Genomic DNA, 23,012 nt, shown 5'->3' on the forward strand with positions numbered 1-23,012 from the left:
TTTCTTTTTCCTCTTCCTCCTATTCCTTCCTTCCTCCTCTGCTTCTTCTTTGTAAACAGTGTCTGTCTGCCTGTGTATATGAAGCTATTGTAGCAGCCAGTATCTTCCAGCCGACATCTGAGTGATGGAATCAAAAGTGTGTGCTATCATACTTGTCTACCATGTTATTTCTTAAGGTAATGATTAATGATTGATGCATGTATTGTGTACAATGCAATATTTCAAAACTGTATATACTATAGAGTGTTTAATCAATCACATCAACAAATACTTTATTTACACACTCACGATTTAGATTCATGGACATTTAAAGTCTAATGTGACAGTTCCAACAGGAGAATGAGGAGTTAAGGTTATAGGTGCTGCAGAAATGCCTGAGTTGGAGAAGGGTCTGTTGTGACAGGTTGAAGCTAGAGTTTTGATTCCCAGAACCCATATGATATCTTAATATGTTGAACATCTGTAATCCTGATTTGGAACTTAGAGACAAGTTGATTCCTAAAGATTACTGGCTAGCAGCCTAGCTGAATGGATGGAGTAGAGGTTTAGTGAGGTAACCTGTCAGGAAATGTAAGGTGGAGAGGAGAAGGCTCATGGGTTAAAGTCTTTGGGATGCAAGCCTGATACATGACCTGAATGATCTCCTCCTGGAACCCACATAAAGGTGGAGGAAGAGAACTGACTCACATATTGTAGCATGTATGCGTCTATAAAAAAAACACATGCACATAATAATGGTTTTTGTTGTGAGCCTAGCCTTTAATGGCTGAGCCATCTCTCCAGCCCCAGAATAATGATTTTAAAGGATGAAGAAGCGACTGAGAAAGGTATTCTGATATCCCATCAGCCTTTACAACCTCAGAGGAAAATATACCCATACACACTACACAGACAGACAGACAGACTGACACACACACACACACACACACACACACACGGTGAGCATTGTTTCAGGATACACTAGAAGGCAACATTTGGCTTGTATATTCATACACACACACACTCATAAAAGAAGTTCATGGTCAATCTCTGTTATATAGTGAGGTCAGATTGAATGATATGGATATTTAAACTTAAAAGAAAAAAATCTACTCTCAATAATAATAATTAAAAAAATTTAATTAAAATGTAACATCAATTGGATGTATTAAAACTTGCCTTTAAGGGGTGGGGGATTTAGCTCAGTGGTAGAGCGCTTGCCTAGGAAGCACAAGGCCCGGGTTTCGGTCCCCAGCTCCGAAAAAAAGAACCAAAAAAAAAAAAAAACTTGCCTTTAATCACAGTGCTCAAGAGGCGGTGGTGTGCAGATCCATGTGAGTTCCAGACAATCAGGACTACACAAAGATACCCTGTGTGAACATCCCCATCCATATACTTGTATACATACATATATGTATATATATATTTTCTCCTTCCTTAAACACATTGCATATGCACTGTCTCTTTTAAATCCATGGCTTTTTATTCTTCAATCATTACTATTGTTGCATGTGAATAAATATATAAATAAATATACACATGTATTTTGTTGAGTAATTTTGGTGATGGTTGTATCTATATGTTTTAATACTTTATTAGATTTACTCTTTGATGATTTCATGTTTTTATGTTACATTTCGTTTATTCTCATTCCCCCAGCCCTTCTTATTTTCCTTCCATACCTGTCATTGCCTCCTCCACATTGCAGGTATCTTTTCCACATACCAGCATTTTTGTTTAGTACCCACTAATTTTATCCAAGGTTGTCGTGTGTGGCTTGGAATTGTGAAGGTTTGAAATGTCCATTACAGCTTAGTGGATTCACTTGTTAGTTATAGGAATAAAGACAGTGACAGTTTTTAAACCCAAAATATATCAGTTGCCAATAGTTAAACAAGAAAATGTAATTGCAGGCAAAGAGATTCCAGTGAATGATTGTTGATAGGCTCACATGCATGCAGTGTCTGAGTCATGTCCTGAAGGCAGCATTTCACTTCTTGTTCCCATATCTTCTGGCTCTTAATGACAGAAAATCTGAAATAGATGTTACTTGCCTTAATTAAAACCAACCATACTATTTGATAGATTTATTTTCCTTGTTTCCTTGAGACGGAGTCTCTCTGTGTAGGTCTAGCTTCCTTGGCCAAGCTATGTAGATCATGTTCTGTTTTCTGATTCACAGAAATCTACCTCCCTTTTCGTCCTGAGTGGTGGGATTGAACAAGTGGGTCACCAACACAGCTCACTGTCTTCTGAAACTCTCCCTGTGATTACTGTCTCTATCTTCCCTGTGGCTCCCCTTTGACTCTTCTGAACGGGGCTCGTGTGCACATCTCTGTACAAATATTTGAGGAGGTGTATGTCTTTACTCAGATCACTTGGGTCACAGTGTTCATTCTTGTTCGAATATGTCCCATAATGAGTGATAAATGTGGGCTTCTTTTTCCCTCAGTGTCTCCAGGTGGGGTTACCAGGTGGCACAGAGTTTTGTCTTTGCCATCGAGGAGATTAATAAGAGTGCTCAGTTGTTGCCCAATTTAACACTGGGCTTCTCCATTCGAAACTCTGGTGACTCAGTTCATGGAGCCCTGTATGAGACGATGGGCTTTCTCACAGGGCAGGAGGAGCCCATCCCCAACTACACTTGCCGGCATGGCTCTCCACAGGCTGCCTTGGTCGGGGACACACGGTCATCCCTGTCTGTATCCATGGCCAGACTTCTGGGGCTGTACAAGTTTTCCCAGGTGAGTTGCTTAAAGCCTTATTCTTAGGGAATGTGGTGAATGTGATGATAGTGACATTGATGGTGATGGTCGTAGTATTGTGGAGTTCTACTGAGGATTCAGGTTCCCTGAATATTTTCAATGTCCAGCATGGTTCTCTCCTCTGTGTATAGATAGTTTAGAAAAAATTATCATTCCCCTTCATTGAAAAGAATAGTGAGAAAATTTCATTTTTATTATTTCAAATATATTTTAAAGATTTATTTACTTTTATTTTATGTGTATTGAGTATTTTGCCCTTAGTATATGTGTGTTTGTGTGTGTTTGTGTGTATGTGTGTGTATTTGTTTGTGTGTACCACATGAGTGTCTGGTGCCTGTGAACATCAGAAGAGAACATTGAACTCTGTAAAAATGTGGTTACATATGGTTTTTATGTGTCGTGAGGGTCCTCTGAAAGGGCACCAAGTTCTGTTAACCACTCAGCCATATCTCCATCACCCTATTAACCAATCCATCAAATGATTATTCTTATTAGAGGGTGAGCAACTGTGTCTGTGTTTGTATGCATGAGTGTGTGTGTGTGTGTGTGTGTGTGTGTGTACATAAACCTTTGCATATCTGAGGAGGCTAGAAGAGGCTTATTTCATCACTCCTCACCTCACCTATGCCTTGAGTCAAGATCTCTTCCTGAACTTACAGCCCATGATTTCTTGACTGGGCTATAATACTGAAAGCTCCACCCAGCATCCTGTGTGCACACCTCTTGGACCTGAAGATACTGTCATGAAGAGGATGCCCAACTTGTTACATGAATACTATGATCTGAGCTCCTATCATGATTTTGTAGCAAGTGCTTTTTATCTATCTTGGTATCTTGGCCTCTCTCAAGTTAGGCATATTTGAATTAGTAGACACTTCATTTTGTTTTCTGTATATGTTCACACACTCCAAACAAACTTTGTTTCTGTTTTTTTTTGCAGGTGTGTATTGTGTGTGTGTGTGTGTGTGTGTGTGTGTATAGGCAGCATCTCTCTGTGTAACATAGATTGGCCTTGAACTCTTCATCCCTTTTCCTCAGATTTCTGAGGACTGTGCACTATTATGCTCAGAACAGAAACTTGATATATGGACTATTTAAAAAAAACTTCTTGAATTCCAATGTGTATGGCTGCAAGGTAAATTTTAGTTAAATTTGAGTTTCATGGCTGGAGATATGGCTCAGAGGTGAAGAGCACTGGATTTTCTTTTTGAAAAATTTCAAATCCCAACAACCACATGGTGGCTTATATGAATCTGTAACTCCATTTCCAGACATATGACTCTGTCTTCTGTCCTGCAAGTCTAGCAGACACACATATGGTGCAGATCACACATACAGGCAAAACACTCTTTTGTAGATAATAATAAAATATTGAGTTTCTAAGAATCAATGAATTGCCTTTAGCCTAAGTTTGACCCAATATCTGTATTAAAATATAATTTGTCTTCAACTAGTAATGTGTGCTTCATGAGACGAGCTTATACATAGAAATAATCATTGCTTACCTGAAATCCAAACATAACAAGAGCTGGCAAGACCAACTGCATGAGTTTGATCGAGCCTTTTTCTTCCACATGAAGCAACCAGATGCTAGGCCTTAAGACAGTACAAACTTTACACATTTCGTAGAAGGTTTTCACTCATACTCTGAGACTGACCAACCACATTCATTGCCTCTCAAATCCAAAGAGACCAGACAAGACCTGACCAGATGGGACCAGACCACACCAAACCACACCAGAACCACACCAGACCACAACAGACACAGAACTCATTTGTCACATCTCCAAGTACTCTGTGTTTTGAAAACCTATTAACACCTCTTTGACAAAGTGATAAAGCAGATTCCTATTTCTCTTAAATTTGGAAAACCTCAGAATGGTAGTCTAATAAGAGCCTATAATTCATTCGTTCTTGTCAGGTGCAGCAAGGTGGTTCATTGGGCAAAGGTGTTTTCTAGCAAGCGTGATGATTTGAATTTGAGCCTCTGGAACTGACTAGGTGGAAGAAGAAAACCAGCCCCCACAATTTGACTTCTAAGTCTACATATGCATCATCACAGACAGGTAGACACACACACAGAGACACACACACAGAGAGACACACACACACACAGACACACACACACAGACACACACACACAAACACATACATGAATTTTCTAAAGAATGTTCTAACAGATGTATGCAAATGAGAGAATTAGACCAAGCCTAGTTGAGGTACTGCAAACAAATATAGGAGTGGGCAGTGGGAAGGACAGAAGCTCATAGTAAAGATATAGTTCTCAGCTTCTTTTGAGACGCTACAGGGCTGTCTGTAATGATCAGTTAGTGAAGGGCACACAGCTCCTTGGTAGAATCAGGACCTTTCTCAAAGCATTATTGTAGGGTTGGTTCTTATGCTGCCTTGTTCCCAATTGGTTCTTGATCTGTCAGTGAAGAAGCCATGGGTCCCTGAGGAAAAGAGACAAATAGATGCAAGAGAGTAGAAAGTCGATTTCACCATGCTTCAGAGAGAGAGAGAGAGAGAGAGAGAGAGAGAGAGAGAGAGAGAGAGAGAGAGAGAGAGAGGTATCAACTGGCTATGTGAGCTCTCAAGAGGAGTGTGACCTGTGGCCTCTCCTATAGGCAAGTGGTCAAGGAAGTTTAGAAGGAATTAGATGTATCTTAGCAACTAAAGTTTAGGGCAGGTGGGAGGTGTGGCAATAAGAATATTTTTAAGGGCACACTTTTCCAGGTGGGAGATATTAGCATCCAGAGATTGTGTCCAAATGCAAGTTGAAAAGGAACAACTATGTGTGTGTGTCTTTTATCAGTGGTTTCAAGGAAACTTGGGTTGTGGCTGGTAGTGTGACACATTATTTCTATTTCCTTTCATGAAAATTGTTATGCTTTAGGTTACAATATACATTTATGTGTATGTGTATATGTCTGTGTGAATCTATGCAACATGTGTGAGAAGAAGCCAGAAGCAAGTCAGATTTCCTGGGGCTGGATTTACAAACAGTTGTGAGCCACCAGATTTGGGTGTTGGGAGTCTAAGTGTAGTCCTTTACAAGTTGAACAAGCGTTGGAACTACTGAGCCTTCTCTTTAGCCTCATCCTTCCAACATTCCATTCAGACCATTATCGTGCTCCTGAGTCCTTGATCTCATCTACTCTCTTATTGCCTGTCTCTTCCTTGACAGATCAGCTATTCATCTTCCCTACCTAGCCTGAGTGACAAGATCCAGTTTCCATCCTTCCTTCGGACACTGCCTAGTGATCTCACATCCTGTCATGCAGTTACTCAGCTGATAATTCACTTTCAGTGGTCCTGGGTGATCATTCTGGCCCAAGATGATGACTTTGGAGAGCAGGCCAGTTCTCTGGCCACTCAGCAGCTGAGTGGAACTGGTGTATGCATTGAGTTTCACCTCCATGTGCCTTCCCAACAGTCCTTGGGGAAGATTGAAGAGACTGTCCAGAAGATGCAGAAATGTACAGCTAGAGTTGTTCTGGTTTTCTTAAGCAATTCAAATTTCCAGCTCATCTTGCATGGCTTACTGGCTGTCCATGTCTCAGGCCAGGTGTGGGTCAGCAAAGGCACTCTGCACATGTCACTTGCTCTGACCGTTCCAGGCATTTCCCAAGTGTTGCAAGGCACATTTGGCCTTCTGTATCACAGCAGCAGGGCAATTGGCTTCCCCGAGTTCCTTACTCACTTGCGCCCCAGCCAGACCCCAGAAGACATGTTTATAAAAAAGTTCTGGGAGTTCACCTTTGATTGTACATGGCCCTACCAGAACAGGACAGTGACAGAGGGTGTCCAGGTCTGCTCAGGCAATGAGAGTCTGAAGAACAAGCCTCATCCTTTCCCAGAAGTGAGTAAAATTGATGCTGCTTACACAGCTGTCTACAGCATTGCCCATGCCTTGCATGATATGGTAGCCAGTGCGCACCAGGATGGGAAAGGCACAAATCCCCAGGACTTCCATCACTGGCAGGTGAGAGAGATATGTGTGGAGTGGATGGTTCAGGGATGGTTGGGAAACAGGCATAATGCTTTTTACAAAGCTGTAGAAGTGCAGCATACTATATGGTTCAGCAAGGATTGTCACTTATTCACACTGATAAGCCACCATAGAAGCTGCATTGGAGAAGAAATCCTTTCTTTGTGTCTGATCTCAGATGAATCCAGTCCCTGTGGGGTTACTTCTGTACAAGTACAAGATGCCTAGTAAAATTTAATTTTCATATAGTAGTAAACATTTTAGTGTACCAAATTTGGGCTTAGATTTTTAGTAGATGTTAGTATAGGCATGTTGAAAGTCCAAATATCAAATATATATCAAATGCTATTTTATATGATATATCTATAATATAGCATTTGATATATATATATATATGTATGTGTGTGTGCATGTATGTATGTGTGTGTATGTGTGTGTGTGTGTGTGTTTGTGTGCACATACATGCATCTGTGGCCAGCATATATGTGTAGTTATTCAGGCACATGATGGAGGTGCGCACAGTGCACAAAACTATGTACATATTTGTGAGAATGTCTGAAGGTATAGATATTACTCTTTTTTATTTTAATTTTTTCATCTTTATTAACTTGAGTATTTCTTATTTACATTTCTTTCCTTTTTTTGTTGAAGATGCTTTATTTTACTTTTTTATCTTTATTGAGTATTTCTTATTTACATTTCTTTTTTTTAATCTTTATTAACTTGAGAATTTCTTATTTACATTTCGATTGTTATTCCCCTTCCTGGTTTCCTGACCAACATCCCCCTAACCTCTCCACCTCCCCTTCTATATGGGTTTCCCAACACCATCCTCCCCCCATTACCACCCTCCACCCAACAATCATGTTCACTGGGGGTTCAGTCTTGGCAGGACCAAGGGTTTCCCTTTCCACTGGTGCTCTTACTAGGCTATTCATTGCTACCTATGAGGTTGGAGCCTAGGGTCAGTCCATGTATAGTCTTTGGGTAGTGGCTTAGTCCCTGGAAGCTCTAGTTGCTTGGCATTGTTGTTCATATGGGGTCTCAAGCCCCTTAAAGTTCTTTCAGTCCTTTCTAAGATTCTTTCAACGGGGGTCCCGTTCTCAGTTCAGTGGTTTGCTGCTGGCATTTGCCTATGTATTTGCTGTATTCTGGGTATGTCTCTCAGGAGAGATCTACATCCAGTTCCTGTTGGCCTGCTCTTCTTTCCTTCATCCATTTTATCGAGTTTGGTGCCTGTATATGTATGGGCCACATGTGGGGCAGGCTCTGAATGGGTGTTCCTTCTGCCTCTGTTCTAAACTTTGCCTCCCTATTCCCTGCCAAGAGTAATCTTGTTCCCCTTTTAAAGAAGGAGTGAAGCATTCACATTTTGGTCATCCTTCTTGAATTTCATGTGTTCTGTGCATCTAGAGTAATTCGAGCATTTGGGCTAATATTAATTTATCAATGAGTGCATACCATGTGTATTTTTCAGTGATTGGTTTACCTCACTCAGGATATTTTCCAGTTCCATTCATTTGCCTATGAATTTCATAAAGTCATTATTTTTGATAGCTGATTAATATTCCATTGTGTAGATGTACCACATTTTCTGTATCCATTTCTCAGTTGAAGGGCATCTGGGTTCTTTCCAGCTTCTGGCTATTATTAATAAGGCTGCTGTGAACAGAGTGGAGCACATGTCTTTGTTATATGTTGGGGCATCTTTTGGGTATCTGCCCAAGAGAGGTATAGCTGGCTCCTCAGGTAGTTCAATGTCCAATTTTCTGAGGAACCTCCAGACTGATTTCCAGAATGGTTGTACCAGTCTGCAATCCCACCAACAATGGAGGAGTGTTCCTCTTTCTCCACATCCTCGCCAGCATTTGCTGTCACCTGAGTTTTTGATTTTGGCCATTCTCGCTGGTGTGGGTTGCTTTGATTTACATTTCCCTTATGACTAAAGATGTTGAACATTTCTTAAGGCATTTTTCAGCCATTCAGCATTCCTCAGCTGTGAATACTTTGTTTAGCTCTGAACCTCATTTTTTTTATCTTTATTAACTTGAGAATTTCTTATTTACATTTTGATTATTATTCCCTTTCCTGATTTCCGGGCCAACATCTCCCTAACACCTCCCCCTCTTCTTCTATATGGACTTCCCCTCCCAATCATCCCCCCATTACCACCCTCCCCCCAACAATCACGTTCTCTGTGGGTTCAGTCTTGGCAGGACCAAGGGCTTCCCCTTCCACTGGTGCTCTTACTAGGATATTCATTGCTACCTATGAGGTTGGAGCCCAGGGTCAGTCCATGTATAGTCTTTGGGTAGTGGCTCAGTCCCTGCAAGCTCTGGTTGGTTGGCATTGTTTGAACCCCATTTTTAAATAGGATTATTTGTCTCCCTGCAGTCTAACTTCTTGAGTTCTTTGTATATTTTGGATATAAGCCCTCCATCTGTTGTAGGATTGGTAAAGATCTTTTCCCAATCTGTTGGTTGCCGTTTTGTCCTAACCACAGTGTCCTTTGCCTTACAGAAGCTTTGCAGTTTTATGAGATCCCATTTGTCGATTCTTGATCTTAGAGCACAAGCCATTGTTGTTTTGTTCAGGCAATTTTCTCCAGTGCCCATGTGTTTGAGATGCTTCCCCACTTTTTCTTCTATTAGTTTGAGTGTATCTGGTTTGATATGGAGGTCCTTGATCCACTTGGACTTAAGCTTTGTACAGGGTGATAAGCATGGATCGATCTGCATTCTTCTACATGCTGACCTCCAGTTGAACCAGCACCATTTGCTAAAAATGCTATATTTTTTCCATTGGATGGTTTTGGGACCTTTGTCAAAAATCAAGTGACCATAGGTGTGTGGGTTCATTTCTGGGTCTTCAATTCTATTCCACTGGTCTATCTGTCTGTCTCTGTACCAATACCATGCAGTTTTTATCACTATTGCTCTGTAATGCTGCTTGAGTTCAGGGATAGTGATTCCCCCTGAAGTCCTTTTATTGTTGAGGATAGTTTTAGCTATCCTGGGTTTTTTGTTATTCCAGATGAATTTGCAAATTGTATAGTCTTTGGGTAGTGGCTTAGTCCTGGAAGCTCTGTTTTGTTGGCATTTTTCATATGGGGTCTTAAGACTCTTCAAGCTCTTTCAGTCCTTTCTAAGATTCCTTCAACTGGGGTCCCGTTCTCAGTTCAGTGGTTTGTTTCTGGTATTCGCCTACATATTTGCAGTTCCTGTTGGCCTGCACTTCTTTGCTTCATCCATCTTATCTAATTGGGTGGCTGTATATGTATGGGCCACATGTGGAGCAGGCTCTGAATGGGTGTTCCTTCTACCTCTGTTCTAAACTTTGCCTCTCTATTCCCTCCCAAGGGTATTCTAGTTCCACTTTTAAAGAAGGAGTGAAGCATTCGCATTTTGGTCATCCTTCTTGACTTTCATGTGTTCTGTACATCTAGTGTAATTCAAGCATTTGTGCTAATAGCCATTTATCAACGAGTGGTTTGCCAGAATTTTATTGAGTGTTTTTGCATCAATAAAGGGAAATTAGTCTGAAGTTCTCTTCCTTTGTTGGGTCTTTGTGTAGTTTATGTATAAGAGTAATTGTGGCTTCATAGAAGGAATTAGGTAGCACTTCATCTGTTTCAATTTTGTTGAATAGTTTGGATATTATTGGTATGAGGTCTTCTTTGAAGGTCTGATAGAATTCTGCACTAAACCCGTCTGGACCTGGGCTCTTTTTGGTTGGGATACCTTTAATGACTGCTTCTGTTTCTTTAGGAGTTATGGGGTTGTTAAATGGTTTATGTGTTCCTGAGTTAACTTCGGTACCTGGTATCTGTCTAGGAAATTGTCCGTTTCCTGCAGATTTTCAAGTTTTGTTGAATATAGGCTTTGTAGTATGATCTGATGATTTTTTGAATTTCCTCTGATTCTGTGGTTATGTCTCCCTTTTCATTTTTGATTTTTTTTCATTTGTACATACTCTCTCTGTCCTCTTGTTAGTCTGGCTAAGGGTTTATCTATCTTGTTGACTTTCTGAAAGAACCAACTTTTGGTTCTGTTGATTGTTTGTATGGTCCTTTTTGTTTCTACTCTGTTGATTTCAGCTCTGAGTTTCATTATTTCCTGCCTTCTACTCCTCCTGGGTGTATTTGCTTCTTTATGTTTTAGAGCTTTTAGGTGTGCTGTCAAGCTGTTGATATATGCTCTCTCCTGTTTCTTTCTGCAGGCACTCAGAGCTATGAGTATTCCTCTTAGCATGGCTTTCATTGTGTCCCATACGTTTGGGTATATTGTACCTTCATTTTCATTAAATTCGAAGAAGTTTTTAATTTCTTTCTTTATTTCTTCTTTGACACGGTTATCATTGAGTAGATCATTGTTCAAGTTCCATGTATATGTGGGCGTTCTTCCCTTATTTTGTTAAAGACGAGCTTTAGCCTGTCGTGGTCTGATATGATGCATGGGATGATTTCTATCTTCCTGTATCTATTGAAGCCTGTTTTATGACCAATTAAATGGTGATTTTTGGAGAAAGTACCATGAGGTGGTGAGAAGAAGGTATATCCTTTTTTTAAGGGATAGAATGTTCTATAAATATCTGTTATGTCCTTTTGGTTCATGACTTCTCTTAGTCTGTCTACGTCTCTGTTTAATTTCTGTTTCCATGATCTGTCCATTGATGAGAGTGGGGTGTTGAAATCTCCTACTATATTGTGTGAGGTGCAATGTGTGTTTTGAGCTTTAGTAAAGTTTCTTTTACGTATGTAGGTGCCCTTGTATTTGGAGCATAGATATTTAGGATTGAGAGTTCATCTTGGTGGATTTTTCCTTTGAGGAATATGAAGTGTTCTTCCTTATCTTTTTTGATGACCTTTAATTGAAAATTGATTTTATTCAATATTAGAATGGCTACTCTAGCTTGCTTCTTCAGACCATTTGCTTGGAAAGTTGTTTTCCAGCCTTTCACTCTGAGGTAGTGTCTGTCTTTGTCTCTGAGGTGTGTTTCCTGTAGGCAGCAGAATGCAGGGTCCTCGTTGCATATCCAGTTTGTTAATCTGTGTCTTTCTATTGGGTAGTTGAGACCATTGATGTTGAGAGATATTAAGGAATAGCGATTGTTGCTTCCTGTCATATTCGTATTTGGATGTGAGATTATGTTTGTGTGCTTTTCTTCTCCTTGTTTTGTTGGCAAAACGATTAGTTTCTTGCTTTTTCTAGGGTGTAGCTTGCATCCTTACGTTGGGCTTTACCATTTATTATCCTTTGTAGGGCTGGATTTGTAGAAAGATTTTGTGTAAATTTGGTTTTGTCATGGAATATCTTGCTTTCTCCATCTACGTTAATTTAAAGTTTTGCTGGATACAGTAACCTGGGCTGGCATTTGTGTTCTCTTAGGGTGTGTATGACATTTGTCCAGGATCTTCTGGCTTTCATAGTCTCTGGTGATAAGTCCAGTGTGATTCTGATATGTCTGCATTTGTATGTTACTTGACCTTTTCCCCTTATCGTTTTTAATTTTCTTTCTTTGTTTTTTACAGTTGGTGTTTTTGATTCTTTGTGACAGGAGGAGCTTCCTTTCTGGTCCAATCTATTTGGAGTTCTGTAGGCTTCTTTTATGTTTATGGGCATCTCTTTCTTTAGGTTAGGGAAGTTTTCTTCTATGATTTTGTTAAAGATATTTACTGGTCCTTTGAGCTGGGAGTCTTCACTCTTATCTATACCTGTTATCCTTAGGTTTGATCTTCTCATTCGTCTCTGGATTTCCTGTATGTTTTGGACCAGTAGCTTTTTCCATTTTACATTATCTTTGACAGTGGAGTCAATGATTTCTATGGAATCTTCTGCTCCTGAGATTCTCTCTTCTATCTCTTGTATTCTGTTGGTGATGCTTGTATCTATTGCTTCTTGTCTCTTCCTGCAGTCTCAGGAGTACCCACCTGTCTGGGCGGTGAGCTCTCTCCCCCAAGGGGTTTGGGAGCAGTGAGCTGTGGGTCGGGATCTGCAAGGTTGGGCTCCAGCTAAAAACTGGAAGTTGAGAAATTACTCTTAAATCACACTTCTAGTTTATTCTTTGGGGAATGGTCTCTCACTCACACCCAGAACTTGTTGATATGGCTTGCCATGGTTGACAGCTTGCTTTGGGCATCTCCTGTTTGTACCGTTTGAAGCTGTAATTACAGCGGAGTTGCCACATACACTTGACATTTCGGAACATTCTGTGTATTTGAAGTTCTGTTCTCAAGGTTGTGTGGCCAGAAATTTAACAACTGAGCCAACTCTCATGTCCTTACCTCATTGTCTATGTATACTATTATTTTATAATTTTATAAATTTATGTAATACATTTTTCATTCCCCCTAGTGTCTGTCTGTCTATCTGTCTGTCTGTCTCTCTTAACTACGTTTTGTAGTCTGCCAGGGTAGACTATGCCCAGATCTGCAAGTTGACCCTTGAAAGACACATTACTTACTGATGAGGTAAAGTGAGTGTGTTGGCCAAGGATGGACTTTGTTTTTTATAATATTCAGTGAGATTATCTGAGTCCATGTGTGCTTGCTGTAAGATCACAAAGTTTTGAACAGATATAGTTGTCTTTTGGCTGAGATGGACACATTGAAAATTGCAGAAAGCCTGGCTCAATGACTCATGCCTGTCATCTTAGTACACAGGAGATTGAGGCGAGAGAACCAAGTTCCATGCCAACCAAGACTGCACAGTAAGATACTGTCACAAAATAACCATATATGGGTGTGGTGATAACTGTGTGTGTGTAATCTAGAATGAAGATGTAAAGTAAATGGAGAAGTGATGAGCAAGTGAAGGGCCAAGTAAGGCCTGAGAAGACCTATCTGTCAGGAAATACCTGGGGTCCAAACCAAGGATAAGAAATCTCACTATGGGAAGAAGTGATAGGATTGCAGTAGGTCGGGACAGCATGTGCCAACACCCTAGAATGGAGATAAAGAAGATGAGCCACATGTGTGGAGCTTAAGAAGTGGGACAGATGGTTCAGAGTGATTGAAGGCTTAGGTGAGCTGGGGTCAGTCTGTGGAAGGCTTGCTATGGTTTGGAGTCTAAAGAGAATGATGGGAAGTTTGAATTAGTAATTCACAGCCAGATGAGACCCTGGAGCCAGCATCACATTGTGATGTTTTGGATTTCATTTTAAGGCTGAGGAGATGACTCAGTGGGTAAAGTCTCCAAGCATAAGTTCAATTCCTGTGTCTCACATGGCAGCAGAACAGAGCATTCCTATTAGTTGTTCCCTGAAATCCCTAGTGTGTGAGATGTATATAGTCTCTTAAAAATGACTTGGATCAAGTATTATGAATTATTAATTTAGCAAAGTTAGAATATTTTCTTGAGTCCTTGGAAATATCACAGGACCTTTAGCACCCTTACGGCTACTGTGGCCACTTTTTGGTTGACCTGGTTGTGTCACTTCAGACTCCATTTGGACAAGACAATGGACAGTCAACAATATTTTCTTTTCTTTCTCAGCTGCTCCATGCGCTCAAAAAGGTACACTTCAAGACTCCTGATGGAAGTGAGATTATGTTTGATGTCAGTGGAGATTTGGTGACAAAATTTGACATTTTCCAAGGGCAGAAGACCCTCAATGGTGTATTTCACTTGGTCCATGTAGGCATGATAAACCCTCAAGCCTCTTCAGGGAACAAAATGATGATCCAATTAAAGGAGGATCTCCAAGTGAGTTCCCTGAATGCAGAGATAACTGTTGTCCTAGTGTTTTAAAGTCTCAGGGAATTTCTATGTCTAGGGTTATGAATGTTTACTTATGCGTGAAGTGGATGTGGCTCTGGATTAGGCCATTCAGTTAAAACTTACCATGCTTTTTACCTTACAAGAGTCCTTCTTCTGAGTGAGACTTTTTGAGCAGCAAAAGTGAATGCATCAGACCTGGGGTTGTAAGGATTGCTCAGTGCTTAAAGTGTTTGCTGTGTAATGAAGTTAAAAGTCAAGATCTCCAGAACACTTGTACACGGTAACTGGGCAGTGTGGCCCACCTGTAATTTCATTCTTGGAAGGTAAAGTGAATGAGATGGTCAAAGCAAGTTACCTAGTGTGCCTAGCTGTGCCAATTTTCTATGGGTTTTATTTTGAACGTCAATATGCATAGTAGAAAAGCAATAGAGGATGTTTTTCAGTATTAACCTTGGGACTCCACATGCACTCATACATACTTTCACATGATCCCACATGAATGTAAAAGCACGCGCGCACGCCCGCGCGCACATGCACACACACACACACACACACACACACACACACACACATTATAAGCTTTGTGTAAAATGGGAAGAAAGCACATACTAGACTCACAAAATAGAAACAGAATCTGTACCTGGTGGTGTTTTGAGAGTATTATCACTGTTTTCAGGACCTGCTCTGTGAAGAGGAAGAAAGTGACCCACTAAACCAACACCTTACCATGGGCGACCAAGGAAGTAGACTGAGCAGATACTCTCAGTTTACTTGCTGTGATAGATTTCCCAACCATGACAAGTACCTGAGAAACAGTGTGAAGTGAGAAAAGGTTTTTATTGATTCCTGGTGTGTGAGGTTCAAGGCCAGATGGATACATTATTTTGGGTGTATGTGTGTAGTTGAGGCAGTATGTGTTGAGAGCAGACATGTGGTGGAATAGGTTTTCCAATTCATGTGAACCATTGAAGGTATATAGAAGGAGGTTGTGATATAGATAGATTAGGTAGGTAAACACATTACATCTTACCAGTGACCAGCCCCCATGACACATTCCTCAATTAATTCTCATATCCTTCTTCCTCCATCTACAATGGTTAATCAAATTATGAGTCCATTGAGGAATTGATTAGGTCAGGTGCATCCATATCTCAAGGTTCTTTAAAAATCCATCATCTTGTAACCACTGGTGCAATACACAAGACTTTGGGAAACATTTGAGGTTCAAATGCTGATGTTTATTAACAAAAGTATCAGCTACTTTGATATAGACCTGTCTATGTGTGTAGTTTGATGCATCAAAATAACTCAGCTTCCTGTCCTATGCCTGCCTTAAGCTATCTAGGAAAGGCTTTGTCAAGCATGTAATTTTATGGAGATGGTCCATCATTTTGCATAGCAATGATGGGTGCACTCTGAGATGTGGGGTTTTCAGAGAGTTCTTCCTGGGTTTGCATCTTGGTGTTCATATTCCTTTCCTACCACTATTATATAGCCTATTGATTCCTGTGTATGAACGCACCCTATTTGGTAGATTTCCTGCAGAGTCAACATGAATTTGTACTTTCTAGTAGGAATGCTGTATAGATGAAATGATGATTTTCCTGATAATGATTTTATTGCATTTCTAAATTGATACAAGTGATCTCAATGCCCCTGTAGAGTAAAAGCTGCAAATAGTTTCATATGTCACAGGATATTGTACTAGGAAAAGAAAGCAGGCTTGGAACAAATGTATAGTCAAGAAAAACATTCCTTCTAGGTTAGGAAAAAGGCCACTAACTGGTAAGTAAAGGTCATGAATTTGGCATGGGCAATTTATTATAGGTGCAAGGACAGAAAATAAATGCTCGTCTAGTCTATCTATACAATGTTTCAAAATAATAAGATAGAAGGCAGATGATTTGGCTCTTGACAAAGAAATGCTGCTTACTTATGACATAAAATTATTGCTTCAAGCTTATAATCAACTTATGGATCTAGTAACAGATTATTAATGTCTGAATAGAAAGACATAAAGCAATTCTGCTGCAACTCCTTAAGTCTTATAGATCTATGACATGAACCATTGACTTAAACTTACTCTGAACTTACAGAATGCAACTTAGAAAACCATGTGATCAATTATTCTGGGAAAGTATAATAACTAACAAGTATAAAAAAGTGACAGTGTAGCCTTCTTTATTTTCATCTTATATTTGTGTCTCTGTATGTGCCTGAAAATTTTCTTTTCTTCTTTCTTTCCCTTCCCTTTCTTTCCCTTCCCTTCCCTTCCCTTTCCTTCCCTTCCCTTCCCTTCCCTTCCCTTCCCTTCCCTTCTCTTCCCTTCCCTTCCCTTTCCTTCCCTTCTTCCCTTCCCTTCCCTTCCCTTCCCTTCCCTTTTCTATTTGGCTCACAAATAGTTAAGGAACTCCAAGCCTCTTGCTGGTCAAGTGAGAAACCTGGGTCCAAAGAGAAAGAAATGAAGTAATTAAGCCTTTTCTTTCTCAGTGCTACTCTCAGCAGGAGTTAATTGCCAGAAAAAGACTGCTTTTGTCATAGAATAGCAAAGAGTTAAAAAGTTAAATTGCAAGAAGCCTTCATCTTCTGTCCCTGATTTTATTTTGCTACCCTTGCTGCATTCACCTGATTCCTGAGGAAGTCAGAAGTGTGAATTGTATCCTCTGGTACTAGTGTTCCAGTGAGGTGCTCTGTGGGTGCTGGGAACTGAACACTGCTTCTCTGCAGGAGCACCCTGTACTCCTGACAGCTGAGCCACTAATATAGCCCTTTACCTTCAATTGTTAACAAAAGAGCTACAGAGAGATTGGAAGCCAAACCTTCTCCTAGTTTCCTATATTTTTGAAACTATTAGCTAAGGAAACTATGTGTAGCCCATCCTCTATTATGTACAAGGTTATCTCTACAGTCTAGCATCACTAAGGACATCAATGTTTTCTGAAAGGCCTCTCCTCTAGGGAGCTAAGAGGAAACAGTTTTGTTCAGCTTCTCAGTGTGATTTCAAGCATTTGTATCCCTGGAGAGTCATTGGTAACACTATACTCCTTGTTACTAGGTGCCCCCCTCCATCTGCAGTGAGAGCTGCCTTCCAGGGTTTAGCCAAGTGCCCAGACTGGGAGCCCCCCACTGCTGTTTTGATTGCAGTCCATGCCCTGAAGGACAGTTTGCAGACCAAAGAGGTAAGAGCTTATGGACCTGTAATCTGAGTGAGCTACATGGCACTGAGAACCTCCTGTATTTCTCCAATTCCTTAGCAATTGTTCTACTGTTGTGAAGAGACACCATTACCAAGGCAGCATTTAAAAGGAACATTGAATTGTGGGCTTACTTAGAGTTTCACAGGTTGAATCCATGATTATAATGGTAGGATATGTGTCAGAATGCGGTCAGGCATGTTGGTACACCAGTATCTGAGAGCTGAAATTCTGATCTATAGGCAGCATGCCAGCAGTGATGTGGAATGTGGATGTGTTGTGGAATTTTGAACTCTCAAAGCTGATCTCATGGAATAGAGTGATCCAGTGCAAGACTCAGAATGGCAGATAATGCCAAATGACTGGAAGTGGCAGGTATAGAAAGAAGAGATCAGTATCTGCCTAGCATAATCCCTAAAGTCTGTTAATAAGTTTATTAGGTCTTTGTGTTACATATGTGGGAACTAAAATGGGCTAAAGCAGGCATAGAAATGCCCTGTTGTTACTTGGCAGAAAATGGGCCAAGAAAAGCTTTCAGAATTACATTTACCAAACAGTGTACACCCTCTGGACCCTGATGAAGAAGTGTGACATAACTGAGTGTTCTTGGTCCAGGCCTTTAATTCCAGCATTGGGAAGCAGAGGCAGGCTCATTTCAATGAGTTTAAAGCCAACCTGGCCTACAGAGTGAGTTCTAGGACAATCGAGGCTATAGAGGGAAACCCTGTCTAGATAAACCTAAACCAACCAACAAAAAAAAAAACCCAGATGAACAAACTAGAAAGAAGCATAGCATTAGGTACTTTCACAAGCTTCTACTGGTCTCATAAAGACACCCTGATTTCCACTGACACTAATCAATCTTACTTGTTTCTTAAATCTCATAGTGGAAGTTGTATTGTGACTTCTTTCTTTGTATTAGTAGGGTTCATTTTAGTGGTTGAATTGGAACAGGGTACCACATTCTGGACTGTTTTCAGCAGAACTTACTACTTTATATTCTGAAAGCTGGAAACGTAAGATGAAGTTGCCATTAGGGTTGATTTTTGCTGAGGATTGAGTCGGAGGATGTACCTACATGCATGTGTACATGTCTGTCTGTCTGACTGTCCTCCTTTCAATTTGTTCTTTGGCTTTTTGACAAGGTTTTAATATAGAGCCTTGGCTGGCATTGAACTCACCTTTTTGAACAGTCTATGAACTGAAAGATATTTACCTTTCTCTGCCTCTCAGGTGCTGAGATTGAATTATTTGCCATCGCTCCCTGCCTCAACTCCCTCTTCTTATTAATATTGCAGTCCTGTTGGAACTAGGATCTCCTCTCATGACATCATGTAGCCTTTATTACAACATCTCCAGTTAACTTAATGAGAAATTTCAGGATACTGATTGGTAGGAGTTTCACAAATGAATATTGGGTGCATAACTCAGTCTAAAATATTTGTTAACGTGACCTTTTAGTAGTGGAGAAAAAAATGAACCACTAAGCTCACATTATTGAAATGTATAGTTGCTACTCAATGTGGTCTACTCAGTGATCTCTAGGTTCAGTGAGAGATCTTTTCTCAACTACTAGGGTGGTAAGGATTTGAAGAGAAATGGATCAGCAGTTAGGAATATCTGTATGGTGCCTCACAACCATGTGTAAATCCAGTTTCAGGGGATTTGATGCCACCTTCTGACTTCTACCCCTACCAGGCATTCACATTATGGACTTTTACATGTACAGACAAAACTCCCAAATAGTAAAATACAGTAAATAATTCTAAAAGATAAGTTGTTGAGACTTGTGAAATGGTTTTGAGTACTCACTATTAGCTTTGATAACCTGAGATCAGCTCCTGAGATCCACAGGGTGGAAGGAGAGGATTAAATTTCTAAAATTTGTCCTGATCTCCAAGTGCACACCATGGCATTTCTAAGCCTACCTACATACATAAACACAGCAAAATATTAAAATGTATAAAATATGTATTATATATGAATAAATTTTATTAGTAAAATATGGTGTGGAAAGTGACTTAGAAACAATATCCGATGATAATCTTTGATCCCACATGCATGTGATTCCCATACACATACATATACACACACAAACATGGACACACACACAAACTCACATAAGTTAGGTATAGTAGTGCAATTTTATAAGCACAACATGTAAGGGGATGAGGAAGGAAGCTTATGAATTCACAATAATCTGCTATTCAGCCAATTCTAGGCCAAGTGGTGTTACAGGAGACACCGTTTTAAGACATAAATACCCCTACCTCCCCCAATAAAACAGATATAGAGTATTCATTTTTTTTGTACCTCTAACTCAATTGTATCCCTGATCGCCAAGAATAATTCATAAAGATACTAATTGCTGGAAATGCCCCAAGTGAACTTACCACATGGGATACCTTCCTTCAGAGCCAATGAAGTTCCTATACTGTTACAGACATAGTGTTTTTGTGTCTCTCATAGACATGAAGAGATGTCTTCTGTGTCCCAAGGAGCAGTACTCGAGCCATACCAGAGACCATTGCCTCCCCAGGACAGAGATCTTCCTGGCCTTTGAGGAACCATTGGGATTCATATTGACTTTGGTGGCAATCTTGCTGGCTGGTCTGGCTCTCCTGGTACTTGGAGTGTTCCTGAAGCATCGAGACACACCTGTGGTCAGGGCCAACAACAGAACTCTCAGCTACTTCCTCCTGATCTCTCTTTCCCTCTGTTCCCTCTGTTCTTTGCTCTTCCTTGGGAGACCCACTGTCACCACCTGCCTCCTCCGTCAGACCACCTTTGCTGTGGTGTTCACAGTGGCTGTCTCTCCTCTGTTCTGGCCAAGACTCTCACAGTAGTCCTGGCCTTCAGAGTCACCAAGCCAGGAAGCAGGATCCAGGTATGCCTGAGCCCTGGTGCTTCAACCTCAGTCATCCTCATTGCTTCCTTAATACAGGCTGTTCTTTGTGGAGTGTGGTTGGCTACCTCCCCACCATTCCCAGACAGGGATATGGTCTCAGAGCCCCGGCACATTGTGATCCAGTGCCAGGAGGGTTCTGGTGCCACCTTCTTCTGTGTGCTGGGCTTCTTAGGTTTCCTGGCAGTGGGTACCTTCTCTGTGGCTTTCCTGGCCAGGGACCTACCAGATGTCTTCAATGAGACCAAGTTCCTCACCTTCAGCATGCTGCTCTTCTGCAGTGTCTGGACAGCCTTCCTGCCCCTGTACCACAGTGCCCGGGGAAAGTCCACTGTGGCGGTAGAGATCTTCTCCATCCTGGCCTCCACTGCTGGACTTTTGGGTGGCATCTTCATCCCCAAATGCTACATCATCTTGTTGAAACCAGAAAAGAATACCCCTGCCTGGCTAAGGCAAGGCCACTGTGCACATCAAGACAGGCAGTTTTCGATGCTCCACAGAAGGTGATAGTTTTCAGGGGTATAAACAGGAGTAAGTGCTTGAATTTGACTCATTGTTTATTTATTGATCAAAATGTATTGAAAAGATAGATCAAGATTCAAATTAAGATACTTATAACAAAACACAAATGACTATTAAGCTTATAGTTGACATATAGTCACTGACTATTCTGTCCATATGTGTTGCTGAAAGTCATCACAGTTTAGAAACTCGAAAGGGGAGCACAGAAGATCCCACAATGGGTTAAAATCTTTGCCAGTAATCATTTCAACTTGAGTGGGATACCCAGGACCCACATGATGGATGTAGTGAAGTGACATTACTAATTTGTGCTTTGACCTCTGCATGATAATCACATAACATCTGTCACATCCATATACACAAAGTATCAGTGCGAAGGTGGGAAAAAGTGTCATAAAGCGATGATGGTGATGATGTCAAGGGTTGCTGAGCATCTGTGAAACTGAGAGGCAGATTGTTGTTCTGTCTTTTCTATTTTGAGAAGAGCAGTAGTAGGGAATTCTACCTTTCACTCAAAGTTCCTTTACAGATGTACCATTTGATTGATCTATGTTGCTCTTAAATAAATGTCCCAGAAATATAAAGTACGTCTGTAAAGATCGTAAATGAATCTTCAGAAAGCATTATTTATACACTAAAATTTGAAAGAATCTAAATGTTTATGAGTTGACAAATGTTTGGTGTGGCTTACTCAACGACTAGGGCATTTTTGTAAATAAGAAATAAACATAAGTAGGAGTATACTGTTTAATATATAGTTAAGCATTTCGAATTTTATAGTTAGTTAAGGAAGACAACCAAAATAATATATATTTGTTGGGAGCGATGCCCTTAAAACCCTCCATTATTGATGTTAATAGTATAGTTAGAGTTAAGTATGACTGGCTTCATAGAAAATCCCCAGCCAGCTGCAGAAGACTAATACAAATCTGGTTGTCAGGATGAATAATGATAGTAAACTTGTAAAAAACCAACATTCTGTTGATATCAGCTGACCACAAGAGCTCTGTATCCTTGGCTTGGGTAGAGGCTTCCTGCTTCCCCCCTCCCTCTGTCACTCCTGCTATGGTATAAATTCAGCATTGGGAAAAAAATAAAATTGTCGCCTTAATCAGACTCTTGTCCTGGCATCCTTCTTTGCGTCTCTTGTTCCCCATTCTCTCCTAAGTGGTCCCCAACTTCCGCTGACTGCCCTGTGGGCTGGGGCATATTTTAATATTCCATTTAATGAAATATTCTGAAGAATCAAACCAACAGCAACACATATTAGACTCATAGTTTCTTGAATTTTGTTAAGGGGAGATTAGTAAGGGTGCAGTATTTCTCTCTGGAGTGATGAAGTTCTAAAGTTGACTCTGTGGGACTGAAGAGATTGCTTAGTGTTTAGAGTACTTGCTAGTCCTTCAGAGGATCCCAGTTTGGTTGACAGGACTGATGTCAGGCAGCTTACATGCACCTGTAATTACAGTTCCAGGGATCCAACAGCTCTGGCCTCTGTGTTCACTTGCACTTCTGTGCTCATGCTGCCTACCACACATCATCAAAAATAAAAAAACAAATTACTAATGAGTATAAGACAACCCAAATATATATGACACCAGTAAATTGTCATTACTTTTTATTTATTTATTTCGGACTTGTCAGAACATTCAGGCTGGCTTCAAACTTGTAGCAATTTTTTTGTTTTAACCTCCCAAGGGCTTCTACTTTAGGTTTGCTTCCATACCTGGCAAACTTCATAATGTAAATGGATGAATTGTACACTATGTGATTTATATCATAGAAGGCTAGTAGTAAAAAGAATTATCCATCAATTATAGAGTATGACATTTCATAGTAGTCTGATATCCAACAAAATGTCAAAGTATTGATAATGAATGTTAAACAACTATAGGCCTAAATATCAGTGAACCAGAGTTATTACTAATATATTTTATT

The 23,012-nt window shown here is 40.3% G+C and overlaps 1 protein-coding gene and 1 pseudogene across 1 annotated transcript in view; both read left to right on the forward strand.

Annotated features, from left to right (window-relative positions):
- The window catches only part of LOC116894646 (vomeronasal type-2 receptor 26-like), a 57,850-nt gene that overhangs the window by 1,363 nt on the left and 33,475 nt on the right, over nt 1–23,012 (forward strand). The window lies entirely within an intron of this gene.
- Nucleotides 2,565–21,059, forward strand: LOC116894647 (annotated as a pseudogene).

Source organism: Rattus rattus, chromosome 2, assembly GCF_011064425.1.
Source record: "Rattus rattus isolate New Zealand chromosome 2, Rrattus_CSIRO_v1, whole genome shotgun sequence".
Taxonomy (NCBI): Eukaryota; Metazoa; Chordata; class Mammalia; order Rodentia; family Muridae; genus Rattus; species Rattus rattus.